General features: G+C 37.4%; 1 pseudogene; it reads right to left on the bottom strand.

The window, feature by feature from the left end:
* Positions 1-648: 648 nt before the first annotated feature.
* Positions 649-14,572, bottom strand: part of LOC141128383 (legumain pseudogene) — a 30,467-nt pseudogene continuing 16,543 nt past the window's right edge.

Here is a 14,572-nt window from a genome sequence, read left to right as displayed (position 1 = left end):
ATATGCAGTAATTCTAGACTCACCACTACAGAGGCTGGTGTTTTAAAACCAGGAGAACCGTAACTGACAGAAAGGATAGGCACAAATCAGGGGAGCACAGAATATAAGAAAAATAAAGCTTTTTCTTACCTGGCCAGGTTTTTTGATCTGTGGTTTCCGGAATGCCTATTCCTTTTTGTTCCGTCAGCCGCGTTCGTCCACCTCGTGTAGTATCATCGGTGAGTCCCTGTTCAGGCGCCAAAATGTTAGGTTCAACTTTTAAATAAGTTGCTTATAGTTTTATATTGCTTTGTCTAATTATTGCTTCATATAGGAATTAAGACACAGAGTCAGGTATGTCTGTATCAAAGTTCTGAGCATAATGGACTGCTGCTCTTTACTTCTTTCAAAGGCCTTTTATAGGCAATTATACAAACAATAGCATCAGCACAGCCCCCCCACAAAGGGCAAGGGTAAACAACAACAGGAGTCACCTGGGCTACGAACACAAGCTTCAACACCATGGCAATACAGTTACAAGAAAACAAAAGCAGCTTCAATTGAGTTCAACAGCCAAAAAGTTACATTCAAAACAGATTTACATGTAGGCATCATATTAAGTGAGAACTCTAAATTAAATCCCTGACCTTATCACTATTACCTACCAACAATAAATATTTCCTACAGTTTTGAGTTGCTTTGGTTAATCTCTCAGCATTTGCAGCTACATGACACTTTCCTTTGAAACAATATTCTATAGGTGGAAAGTTTACACTGAGTTAAGTTTTTTTTTTTTTTTAATTTTTTATTTATTTTTTTTATTTTCTATTTGAATGAGGCTTTCTCATTTTTATTTTCAAATGTATACACCTCAACACCCTTCCCCATAACCTCCTACCACCCCCCGCATAAACACACACCTTACAGTGTACTAGCAGTGCACATATTTATTTTTTTGGTTTACTTTTTTTTACTTTGAAAATAGCATAAAAAACACCCTCCAAGGAAATACCCAACCTGGCGAGCCTTTAAATAGTAACATTAGAACATATCACACAGAGTATACAGGTTTACCAATTCCTTTTATCAAGGCTTTGGCTTCCTGTAGGGCCTTTATCCTGGTCAGTACATCCCGGGTCTCATGAAGTGATAAGCAAATTAGCTGACGAGTTTCACAACAGCATGTGAGGGGCCACTGTTTTAGCTCTACCCTGGAACTTGCTCTCCTTCATCTTGGAAATAGTGTGGTTCCCATACTGCATTACATGACTGGTATTGGTGTGCTGCTTCACCAGTAAAAACTGTTTGTGTAAGTGTCTTATTGGATAGCTCTTCCACTTCTTAGTCCTCTATCCAGCTGACGCTGTAAAGATAGCAGAGGTTTGTGTCTCGCTTCTCGCCATAATAACAGGTGTAAGAGGACTCGTGGGGGGTTGGTGACTGTGGTGGAGTAAATGTCAATGTTTTTGGGTACGTGACTTATGAGGGAGCCCAATTCACAGGCCTCGATGTATAGAACCATCTTTTTGTACTTCTTGTCATACATGTACTGAATGGTCTTGTTCAGTTCCTTGAAGTGGAAGTCATCACTGGGAAAAAGGCCAGCAGACCTGGAGCTCTGTAATTAGTGAAGTACATAAAGATATGGTTCTTAGATCTACCCTTAATCACCTTCCCAGATCCTTTTCCCTTCACCGCCTCTGCGTCACCTCTCAGAACCAGAAAGTTGTTGGGAGTGAGAAACTTATTTGTGTAGTCCTTCAGCACTCCCGCATACACGCCTTTTCTATTCAGGTTTATAATGATTCCTTTGGCTGGATTCTCTTCATTATCTGGGATATTGTCATACATCACCACTACGATCTGCTCGTTAGGGATGCCTTTCTGCTTGACAATTGGATAAGTGTGGCACACTTCAGCCTGATGTCTATAGTTGTACCAGCCATTGGAACTGGCCACCCGGACCACCTACTGCTTCCACCTATCTTCTGGGTCATTGATGGGCAAGACATGGATGTGGCCAGAGTTTGCTTTGAATACATACTTGGTATTCTTTAATATTGCATATCAGCGAGTAAATACAGTGACTAACGTGTTTCGGTGAATAGTCTTTATCACAGCACACGTAAAAATGAAAACCGAAGATATATATGCATCTATCAACAGTCATTTAAGAAAAAGGTCCACATCATAACGATGATTTATACCTAGAAGCATTTTGGTTTGGAGGTTAAATAGCCACTAAACCTCCCGCTCAAGGAGCTTGTGGTGGAGATTATTTTAGCTCTCTCTAAACCCAGGACAACGAGATACCATATTGCCACAATGGACGTATTTAAAAGTGTTTAGGAACATTAGACACATTTTTGTTATTACTATATGAGGCACCATGGAAATGTTTGCTAATCCTGGTTCTGAGGTCTCAAAGTGCATCCCACACATTGTTTATTGCACAGTGTACATTCCACAGCATTGACAAGGCTACTAGTGCCACCATTACTAAATTAATGAATCAAGAATTATTTTACAGTGGCACAAGAAACATTTCTATGCTGTTTGCTATAAAAAGGGCACGTGTTGTTATCACAACTATACGAACTTGTGGTATGTAACTGACAAGTTTACTCAAAAATGAAGATATCATATTTAACCACCTCAGTACTGGGAACTTACACCCCTTTTCCTGCCTGGGCCATTTTTCAGCTTTCAGCGCTGTCACACTTTGACAATTGCACAGTCATGCTACTCTGTAACCATGTGAAATTTTTTATCATTTTCTTCGCACAAATAGAGCTTTCTTTTGGTGGTAATTAATCACTTCTAAGTTTTTTTTTGTTTGTTTTTTCAAAAAAAGACTGACAATTTTGAAGAAAAAAAGTTTTCCTTATTCGGAGAAATGTTGGCTAAGACCCCATACACACTTAGTTTTTCTGCAAATTTTTGTCTTCAGATTGACCAAAACCATATATTGTAAGGGTCAAACCTAAAGAGTTTCAATTTTTTTGCAATCAGGCAGGCCCTTAAACTACATGCTTTTGGTGAATCTGAAGACAGAAATCTGCAGACAATCTAATAGTGTGTATGGGGCTTAAGAGACATGTGGTTGTAATAATAAGCTTGATATAACAAAAGCTTTCAATAATGATGACTGATTGTGAGACAAATTTCTGTAATTATGTCTGAGTCGGCTTAAATCAAACTGTGTTTTATTGTACACACAAAAACTTGAAAAATACTTGCCAAAATAGTACATTCATAATTAGTGTTGCTTCATATATGATCAAAAAGATTCAAGTATAGTTCATTTGTTTCAAAGATCTGAAATGAGTTCTTAAAGTCATTTGACCATGTGCCTTTAAAGATGGCCGATTTAACTCTATGTATGCTGAAGAAAAACCTGTGTGTTGAAATAGAGGTGACGAGGAGAGCAGGCAGGAAGCAAAGAGACTGAACATCTTTCAGCTCTCCCTTACATCAGAAACTGGGTGCTTTGAATTCGCACCCAAAAACTAAACCCTCCCATAATTACTCCCAATATCACCTCCCCTTTTACTATTGACAAGGGTGGGGGCAAAAGAGTAAGTAATATGAACAGCATCTCTAATTAGATACAGACACATGAAGAGTGGAATTCCTTCTACACAGGATGTAGGTGAAATTCCATTTTCACAGGAAATGGGTAAGGGGCAGCCAATCTACAGAAAACACACATTTTCCATGTCAAGATATCATTAACATAGGAATACCCTTAGAAACATATATTTACTATATCCGTAAAAATCCTGACAGTTTCTAGATATTTGTGGACCCAGTACAAAAGTCACCTTCTGGAGGTTATTAACTCTAATTCTGCCATTCATACAATTATAGGGAATTCATACTCTGAATAAAGTATAATAAAGCCAAAAATGTAGATATTAAGAATATAACATTCCCCTCTGAAATATGAATAATCATATTTTTCAAATTTTAATTCATTCATCATCATCCATGTCACAAACACTCTGACTTTGATCCAATAACCCCAAATGTATTTTCATTTGTAACTGATCCTGCAATACCAAAACCCATTCTTCTTTTAAGCTTATTTTGTAATAAATCATCTCCCTTTCCTGATTTCATTTCTAATTCGATAATATTTTTTCATCCTAAACATTAAACATAACTGGAATATAATGAACTAGAAAATGCATTTCCTGGGGAAAATGCATTTCCTGGGGAAAATGCGTGGGAATGCTGAATAGCTAAATTGCTAAAATGGCCGCCATCATACTGCCATCAAAATTGTCCCCATCAAAATTGTCCCCATTAAAACTGCCCCATCAAAACTGCCCCATCAAAACTGCCCCATCAGAATTGCTCCATCAAAATTGTCCCATCATATTGCCACCATCAGAATTGCCCCATCAAAACTGCCCCATCATATTGCCACCATCAAAACTGCCCCCATCATATTGCCATCAAAACTGCCCCATTAGAATTGCCTCATCAAAATTGTCCCCATCAAAACTGCCCCATCATATTGCCACCATCAAAACTGCCCCATCAGAATTGCCCCATCAAAACTGCCCTATCATATTCCTCTATTATAAATCAGTACATGGTGTGTCTGTCCCCTCCCCCGGGCTCTGTAATCAGAGCTGAGATGCTCCAGCCACCTCCCCCCCTGTGTATAACAGAAGCTTTGGTAACCATGGCAACAAAAGCAACACAGTACACTCTAATGGCTAAAATTTCCTGAAATGACCTCTAAACAAACTTTTTCACAAAAACTGTAAAAGATATCAAACTGAAAAGAAATAGCCAGGTAGCTGAATATTTTGTGAACATATTAAAGTTTGTTTGGTGTCTGTAGGTGAAAGTATGAAGGAGCTGAAACTTTTGGGAGCGGAAGAAGATTTTAAGGATCTGAAGCATGCTCCCATTGACTTCAATGTTAAAAAAAAAGTGATAAAAAGCTTAATATTTTAAAAAGTATAAATGGTAGAAAAAAATTGAAAAATTCCCATCATCAGCTGAAAGAGACGAACGTTTTAATAGTTGAATGGTTTTAATAGCTGAAAGTATGCAGAAGTTACGCAGAGCCAAAAAACGTACAGAATAAAATTAATAACAATAAAATCGAATAACAATAGTGGGACTGCTAAAGCATTCCCACTAATAACATAATAATAAAAAGAATAACTATAGGATGTGATAAAATATTTCCTGCTGCTGATTTTATTGAAGTTTTTCCCCAAATTGATACACTATTACTGAATTTTTCCACCAATTACTTCCTGAAAGTTCTGACCATTGATGTGATATCTCTTGCAAATTACCTTGTTCATGTTTAAACAATATTTCTGAATTCTGCAGTTCCTTAACCAAAGCTATCAATAAACCTTTATCCTTCTGAATTACATTTGCCCGTTCTTCCCAAGGAAATTCATCTATCTGAGATATATTGTATTGTGTGGGAAGAGCACTTATATTTTTCATAAGCATATTTGTTAAATTTTGTTCTAAACCCATTAATACTTATTGCTACAATGTCTCCTTCTATACAATACAAGCCTTGATTTAGGTTTTCTGTATTTGTACAAGAATAGAAAAAAGTTTTAACCCTTTCTGTATCTGACATCTGAAAACAAACCTTTTTATCTACATGAGTAATTCAGAAATTGTTTCAACTTTTCTATTCTTGCTGAACATAATGTATGATTATGATACCCTGTTTCCCCGAAAATAAGACCTAGCGTGATTGTCTGTGATGGCTGCAATATAAGCCCTACCCCCCAAATAAGCCCTAGTTAAAGTCCTTGTAGGTCTTATTTTCAGGGTAGGGCTTATTTTCGGGGAAAGAGGGTAGGGCTTATTTGGGGGGTAGGGCTTATATTGCAGCCATCACCGACACTCACGCTAGGTCTTATTTTCGGGGAAACAGGGTAACAAGAATGAAATATACTTTTGTCTTGATTAGGTAAACAGATAACTTTAAAATGAAATTGTAAAGGTGATGACAGATCTAATTGTTCTAATTCAGAATTTTCATTGTTAAATGCAAAATCTGTATACTGTAATTTATAGTATAATAATTGTCTATTGCTGACAGGTAATCCCAAGACAGTGATTGGAACCAAAATTTGTTCTTGTCCCGCTATTGGAATCATAGAAGAACTATAACAAACATCCTGTTTGCATCCTATCCATTTATTTACCCACACATCTGTATGATTTATAGCATATACATATTCTCTGGGTAAATTCTGTAAAATGCCAAGAGGGGTTATTACACTCTGAAATGCTTTCGCAATTATTTTAAAATTAGTAGAATATTCAGTCTGGATCTCTAAGCATGCTCTGACTATATGAGGATGTTGTTCACTTGTCATTAAATCAAGAGTAATATTTTGAAGATGTAATATAGATGAACCCATTATATTAGCCGTTTTAATAACCATTTTTTCTAAAATTTTTCTGTATTTTATCCCATTACTACCCCCTAAACCAGCTGTTACAAGATCAGACTTTAAAGTATTAATATCCATACTATTTGTTATACTCCCAATTGTGCCAATCCCTCCTAAAATACCTTCAACAATACCACACTTATTTCTGTTATGATTTCTACTATTAATTCCAAACCATCTTTCAATACCCAATTCCTTATTAACCAAATGTCCTTGACATTGTGGAAATTTCCCATTCTGAAACATTAAAGTTCCATAATATAATGACAAACTTTCCCTCTCTCAAGAGTTCTGGATTGGAAATGGTTAATCTGAAATAGATTTGCAAAAACACTTTTCTTACCAACACATGGAGTTTTCCTAGGAGACATTACAACAACACTTGCCTTAGCACATTTCATCGGATAATTTCCTATTGATATGCAACATTCATATATACCAGTATCATTCAATGATACGCTCATTTGTTGATAAACAAAAGTATTATTGATCCAATTCACACTACCAAAAATTCCTTTATGAATTTTATGATAGTAGAACTGTGAAGAAAACTACCCAAAAATTCACCGTTCCTTTTCCACGTTAACAATGAATCTTGAGGTAAATAAATATATTTCTGTTTTACATATCCAATGCAAACCATCTTTGTCTTCAATAATTTTTAAAGACTGTGGGAAAATATACATTTCTAGAATAATCATGTTGACCACAGAAATACTCATTTTAACCCTTATTTGAGCCAATTGTCTTGTTACTGTAAAATCCTATGTTCTTACAACGTCCTCTTTTTCATCTCCAATTACATTTAAATATTCTGGATCTAATATTTTTACAAAACTTTGTAATGGGTAATAATATTGATCTAAGGGATTAATTATTTTATCAGATCTTGACATAGTATTAGTAACATCTCCAGACCAAATTGTTGAATAATTACCTTTTAAAAATATAGACCAGAAACTCCTCCACAATATATTACATTCAAAAGTTCCGGTTTTGTTTAGTCTATAAGATCCCTGCATTTTAACAAAATTTGTTTTAGATTCTACTTTACCATTGACTTCAATATTATTGCTATGAATGCTGTATGCAATTGTATTTCAATCATATCCTGGTGCTACACATACATATCCATACACATCTTGTGCTGTATTAATATCAACATATCTAAAATCATGATTTCTGTGCATTGATATCAATATAGATGACAAAAGTGATAGACATTTTATATTATTGTCTAGATCTCTTTTGTTTCTGAATAATGTAATGACTTTGTTTAAATCTTCAATCCTGTTAACCTCTGCATAGCTGGAACGGTTTGTGATATATTTTACCACAGATAAAATTGTCACTAGGGAAAAGATGAATCCTGTGATGATAAATCTTCTCTCTTTAACACTTTTTTTTTTCTTTTGTTGAACTGACATCTTTTCTTCTTTTTGGTTAAATTTTTATAATTCATTCCTAGGAAAAATAAAAGCAGCATCATTTATCTCAGAATATTAAATTTGCTGTACCCATATTTTTATATCTACATGCTTTTTCACTAAATTGAAAAGTCTTTGAACTAGTACCATTGCCCCTTGAACATCCAAGATGTCAAATGGACCTTCTCAATTACTTTGCCATGGTCCAATTCTTCTGAAACTTTAGTTCCGCCTGTGACATGTATCTCACCATCTCTGGGTGTGGCCTTAGACGTGGCAACTCTTTGATCGCCATTTTACTTTCTGTCTAGACTTTTGCTAACAGCATCTAATTTTGGTTTAAATAAACCTTTTCATTCTTGGTCATCACTTTTGATAAACCACTTATCTTGTAGGAAAGATAATTTTGGTTTTAATAATAAAATAACAATGTTACAAGAATCAGATGTGTGTGTATGTAACAGCAGTTCTCATGCTGTATATGTGTCTTGTGTATGCTGCAGAGAAAGTCTCTTGCAGCATCTGCTGGAATGCGTGTCTGCCCAAAAACTCTGTTACAAACATTCTACTCCTAAAAAACCAAACCCCTCCTATTTCCTATACCTATTCAGGCTACTTTAAAAGTTTTTGTCTTGTAGTCCCACAGAAAAACCGGGAACTTTGAATGAGCAGTATTTCCTCCCTCTATTCTAAAAAGGTGGGTGTCACTCACTCTAAAATTCCTAAGGGTGGGGCTATGAGCTATGGGAATAACCATTTAACTTATACAATACAAGTTTCTTTAAACATCTCAAACAAATACTACATATTAGTATATATACAAATTATTTCTTAATCTCCTAAACAAGGAATATTGTAATATAAAGAAATTATGATCTTTTAACGCAAACGTAGAAATGTGTGGAGGGACCATTTTTTTTCATACAAGTAACTGCATGTGGCAAAATACTGTTCAAATTGTCCTGTAACATCTGCAACCATTTTGACTTCTCTATTGCCTCCCTTTGGGGTGTAGACAAAAGAGGTCCATGGGGAAACGCAAGCGGCATTTTCCTTCCTGTCATTAATTCAAAAGGAGAATACTTTGTAGCAGCAGAATCTGTGCTTCTTACACTAATTAAAATGAATGGAACAACATCAACCCAAGTATTTCCTCTGTCTAACAACATTTTTGCTATTCTAGATTTATTAGTTCTATAAATCCGTTCAACAATACTTGCAGATTGTGGCTGATATGGTACATGAAATCTCTGTTCTTTTCCCAAGATTTTACACATTACCTGCATGATTTTACCTATAAAATGGGATCCTCTGTCACTACTGAGGTTTGCTGGTACCCCGAACTGGAAAAACATGATTAATCAACATCCTAGCAGTTGTTAAAATATCTTTGCGTACTGCAAGAATCTCGATAGAGTTTTGACCCTTTGATCTAGGATTCACTTGTGCACAGATTAGACAAGACTTCATTACACTGTCTACCGTCTCTTCTATTTTGTCTCAATAGAATTTCTCTTTAATGTGACCTAAACTTTCATGGTTGAATTTAGTGAATTCCACCTGTAGGTGTTGTGGAATAACGTAATACAGAAAATCCGTCTGAGTCATGATATAGGATCCTGTTTTCACAAACAAAGGAAGATCCCATGTCACCCGATGAAGAAGAAAAGATTGACGTGTCCCTCTTTTGTTCCTCAGACACAAGATTTCCTTTGTTTTCTGTTTTCTTCACAGCATTAATTTTGACCATACTCGGGTTGAAATCACTAATTCTCCATACAAATCTACATCCTTTGCTAATTTAAAAATCTATTGCCTACAGCTAACTCTCTGTTGTCTTAAAATGTATTCAGTAGCTAATTGAGTACAAAGCTGTTAATTATCTCCCTTTTCAGGTGAACTAAACCTCTCAATGTTCCACCTGAACAAAATAAAAAATGAAAAACCAAATCTCTAAACCTCAAATCATAACCTTATTTAAAGCAAAGAAACATTAACTAGAAAATCCTTACCATCCATGCAGTTCATTTAAGGACTGCTAGCATTGTTTTTCACAGTGTTATATGGTACATAATGATACCTTTCCTGTCTTAATGGACTATTTTCAGTTTGCAATCTTTGCATTTGGGTCTTAAAAGGGAAATTAGTTTGATTATTATGGCCTCTATACCTCAAATTACTACACCAGCACACAGAATAAACTTCAAACTTGGCATAGTTTTCGGATAATACAATCTCTTTTGTATATTATTATTAGTCCTTAAACAAAACCTAGTTATGTGATCCTCTCCTTTGCAAGCAAAACATTTTAAGAGTTGCTTTTTTTTCCATATACCTTTTTTTTGAGCATATGGCGATGAAAATTTACATTTCTGTTTAACCACTTGAGCCCCGGACCATTATGCTGCCTAAGGACCAGAGGTCTTTTTCCAATTTGGCACTGCGTCGCTTTAACTGCTAATTGCGCGGTCATGCAATGCTGTACCCAAACGAAATTTGCGTCCTTTTCTTCCCACAAATAGAGCTTTCTTTTGATGGTATTTGATCACCTCTGCGGTTTTTATTTTTTGCGCTATAAACGGAAAAAGACCGAAAATTTTGAAAAAAAATGATATTTTCTACTTTTTGTTATAAAAAAAATCCAATAAACTAAATTTTAGTCATACATTTAGGCCAAAATGTATTCGGCCACATGTCTTTGGTAAAAAAAATGTCAATAAGCGTATATTTATTGGTTTACGCAAAAGTTATAGCGTCTACAAACTAGGGTACATTTTCTGTAATTTACACAGCTTTTAGTTTATGACTGCCTATGTCATTTCTTGAGGTGCTAAAATGGCAGGGCAGTACAAAACCCCCCCAAGTGACCCCATTTTGGAAAGTAGACACCCCAAGGAAATTGCTGAGAGGCATGTTGAACCCATTGAATATTTATTTTTTTTGTCCCAAGTGATTGAATAATGACAAAAAAAAAAAAAAAAAAAAAATATTTACAAAAAGTTGTCACTAAATGATATATTGCTCACACAGGCCATGGGCCTATGTGGAATTGCACCCCAAAATACATTCAGCTGCTTCTCCTGAGTATGGGGATACCACATGTGTGGGACTTTTTGGGAGCCTAGCCGCGTACGGGGCCCCGAAAACCAATCACCGCCTTCAGGATTTCTAAGGGTGTAAATTTTTGATTTTACTCCTCACTACCTATCACAGTTTCGGAGGCCATGGAATGCCCAGGTGGCACAAAACCCCCCAAAATGACCCCATTTTGGAAAGTAGACACCCCAAGCTATTTGCTGAGAGGCATATTGAGTCCATGGAATATTTTATATTTTGACACAAGTTGTGGGAAAGTGACACTTTTTTTTTTTTTTTTGCATAAAGTTGTCACTAAATGATATATTGCTCACACAGGCCATGGGCATATGTGGAATTGCACCCCAAAATACATTTAGCTGCTTCTCCTGAGTATGGGGATACCACATGTGTGGGACTTTTTGGGAGCCTAGCCGCGTACGGGACCCCGAAAACCAATCACCGCCTTCAGGATTTCTAAGGGTGAAAATTTTTGATTTCACTCTTCACTGCCTATCACAGTTTCGGAGGCCATGGAATGCCCAGGTGGCACAAAACCCCCCCAAATGACCCCATTTTGGAAAGTAGACACCCCAAGCTATTTGCTGAGAGGCATGGTGAGTATTTTGCAGCTCTCCTTTGTTTTTGAAAATGAAGAAAGACAAGAAAAAACATTTTTTTTTTTTCTTTTTTCAATTTTCAAAACTTTGTGACAAAAAGTGAGGTCTGCAAAATACTCACTATACCTCTCAGCAAATAGCTTGGGGTGTCTACTTTCCAAAATGGGGTCATTTGGGGGGGGTTTGTGCCACCTGGGCTTTCCATGGCCTCCGAAACTGTGATAGGCAGTGAAGAGTGAAATCAAAAATTCACGCCCTTAGAAAGCCTGAAGGCGGTGCTTGGTTTTCGGGGTCCCGTACGTGGCTAGGCTCCCAAAAAGTCTCACACGTGGTATCCCCATACTCAGGAGAAGCAGCAGAATGTATTTTGGGGTGTAATTTCACATATTCCCATGGCATGTTTGAGCAATATAACATTTAGTGACAACTTTGTGCAAAAAAAAAAAAAAAAAAGTCTCTTTCCCGCAACTTGTGTCGCAATATAAAATATTCCATGGACTCGACATGCCTCTCAGCAAATAGCTTGGGGTGTCTACTTTCCAAAATGGGGTCATTTGGGGGGGTTTTGAATTGTCCTGGCATTTTATGCACAACATTTAGAAGCTTATGTCACACATCACCCACTCTTCTAACCACTAGAAGACAAAGCCCTTTCTGACACTTATTGTTTACATGAAAAAGTTGTTTTTTTTTTTTTGCAAAAAAATTAGTTTGAACACCCAAACATTATATATTTTTTTAAAGCAAATGCCCTACAGATTAAAATGGTGGGTGTTTCATTTTTTTTTTTCACACAGTATTTGCGCAGCGATTTTTCAAACGCATTTTTTGGGGAAAAAACACACTTTTTTAAATTTTAATGCACTAAAACACACTATATTGCCCAAATGTTTGATGAAATAAAAAAGATGATCTTAGGCCGAGTACATGGATACCAAACATGACATGCTTTAAAATTGCGCACAAACGTGCAGTGGCAACAAAATAAATACATTTTTAAAAGCCTTTAAAAGCCTTTACAGGTTACCACTTTAGATCTACAGAGGAGGTCTACTGCAAAAATTACTGCCCTCGATCTGACCTTCGCGGTGATACCTCACATGCATGGTGCAATTGCTGTTTACGTTTGACGACAGACCGCCGATTGCGTTCGCCTTAGCGCGAGAGCAGGGGGCGACAGGGGTGCTTTTTTTTTTTTTTTTTTTTTTTTTTTTTCTTTATTATTTTTCTGCTTTTTTTATCTTATTTTTAAACTGTTCCTTTCATATTTTTTTTTTATTTAATCATTTTTATTGTTATCTCGGGGAATGTAAATATCCCCTATGATAGCAATAGGTAGTGACAGGTACTCTTTTTTGAAACAATTGGTCTATTAGACCCTAGATCTCTCCTCTGCCCTCAAAGCATCTGACCACACCAAGATCGGTGTGATAAAATGCTTCCCCAATTTCCCAATGGCGCTATTTACATCCGGCGAAATCTAAGTCATAAAATGCTCGTAGCTTCCGGTTTCTTAGGCCATAGAGATGTTTGGAGCCACTCTGGTCTCTGATCAGCTCTATGGTCAGCTGGCTGAATCACCGGCTGCATTCTCAGGTTCCCTGTTGAGACAGGAGAGCCAGAGAAAAACACGGAAGACGGTGGGGGGGGGCATTCCCTCCCACGGCTTGTAAAAGCAGTCTAGAGGCTAATTAGCCGCTAGGATTGCTTTTACATGAAAGCCGACCGCTGGCTGAAAAGAATGATACCAAGATGATACCTAAACCTGCAGGCATCATTCTGGTATAACCACTCAAAGTCGTGAATGGCGTACCTGAAGACAAAAAAATGGTTAACAATAAAGCACAGTAAACGGTAAAGTATAAAAAATTGCATACCTGAAAAAGCAAACATGATAAAACATAATAACAATAAAACATTGCAGAATAGAATACAGTAAAAAAGAGCAGAACAATAGAGAGAGAATAGAGAGAGAGAGAGAACAATAAAACGACAACTATTTTTTTTTATTTTATATATATTTTTTTTTTTACACTTTTTTTGTAACTAACTTTTATAACTGTAACCGGTTCCAGGTTCGGGTCTCTCAAAATGCGATGGCATCTTGGGAGACCCTGTGAAAGTGTGCCTAGTCTGTGCAATGCTGTACCCTACGCTAATACTCAACTAGTGAATGGTAGCGTTCAAAACATTCACCAATGCAAAGACCAGGATTGTCAGGACAGGAGGGACAATAATAGCGGGTGTCACGCATATATCCGCGCTTGCTGCAGACACGACATCTTTTTAGGGGGGGTTCGTTGGGTAGGGGTACTCGGGAGGACATAAAGAAAATGCCTCTCATGCAGCCGACTGCATTTGGTTGGGGATGTGAATGGGGGAAGTACGGGCGCTGCAGAAGTGGTGGGTTCCCAATTAGGATTGGCGAATGCAGCAGGAAGGGCACTATGGGCACGACGGGCCTGTGTTTGTCTTCTTGGTGGCAGCGGGACACTACTTGTGCTTGCCACCTCACCAGCTTGAACTGCACTTATGGGACTCGCCACGTCACCAAGTGTTACTGCAGTGCTGGTTTGACTACGACCGGGGTGTACTAGGCCGCTGGTGCTTGCCAGTTCACCAAAACACTACCAAAAAAACTGTTAGTGATCGCAGGGATCAGGCCTGACTCTGCGAACGCTGCAGTTATGCGTTTAGTGTTTTATAAGTGTCAGTGATCGATCGATACTGCACTTGGGTGGGCTGGGCTGGGCCGGGCGGAGGGGCAAAACACAGGTGCTAGCAGGTATCTGGGCTGATCCCGCTAACACTGCGTTTTTGGGAACCCTAAACTGCTGGGGACGCTAGTATAGATCTGATCGGATCAGATATTGATCAGATACTATACCACTAAGAGAGGTGTACGGTGCGTGCGTGGGTGTTAGCGGTACTGGCGCTAACCTGACGCTGACTGGTGCTTGCTTGCCAGTTCACCAAAATGCTACCAAAAAAACTGTTAGCGATCGCAGGGATCAGGCCT

Source organism: Aquarana catesbeiana, linkage group LG01 (genome assembly GCF_042186555.1).
Source record: "Aquarana catesbeiana isolate 2022-GZ linkage group LG01, ASM4218655v1, whole genome shotgun sequence".
Classification (NCBI taxonomy): domain Eukaryota; kingdom Metazoa; phylum Chordata; class Amphibia; order Anura; family Ranidae; genus Aquarana; species Aquarana catesbeiana.
This window is presented reverse-complemented; position numbering and strand designations above follow the sequence as displayed.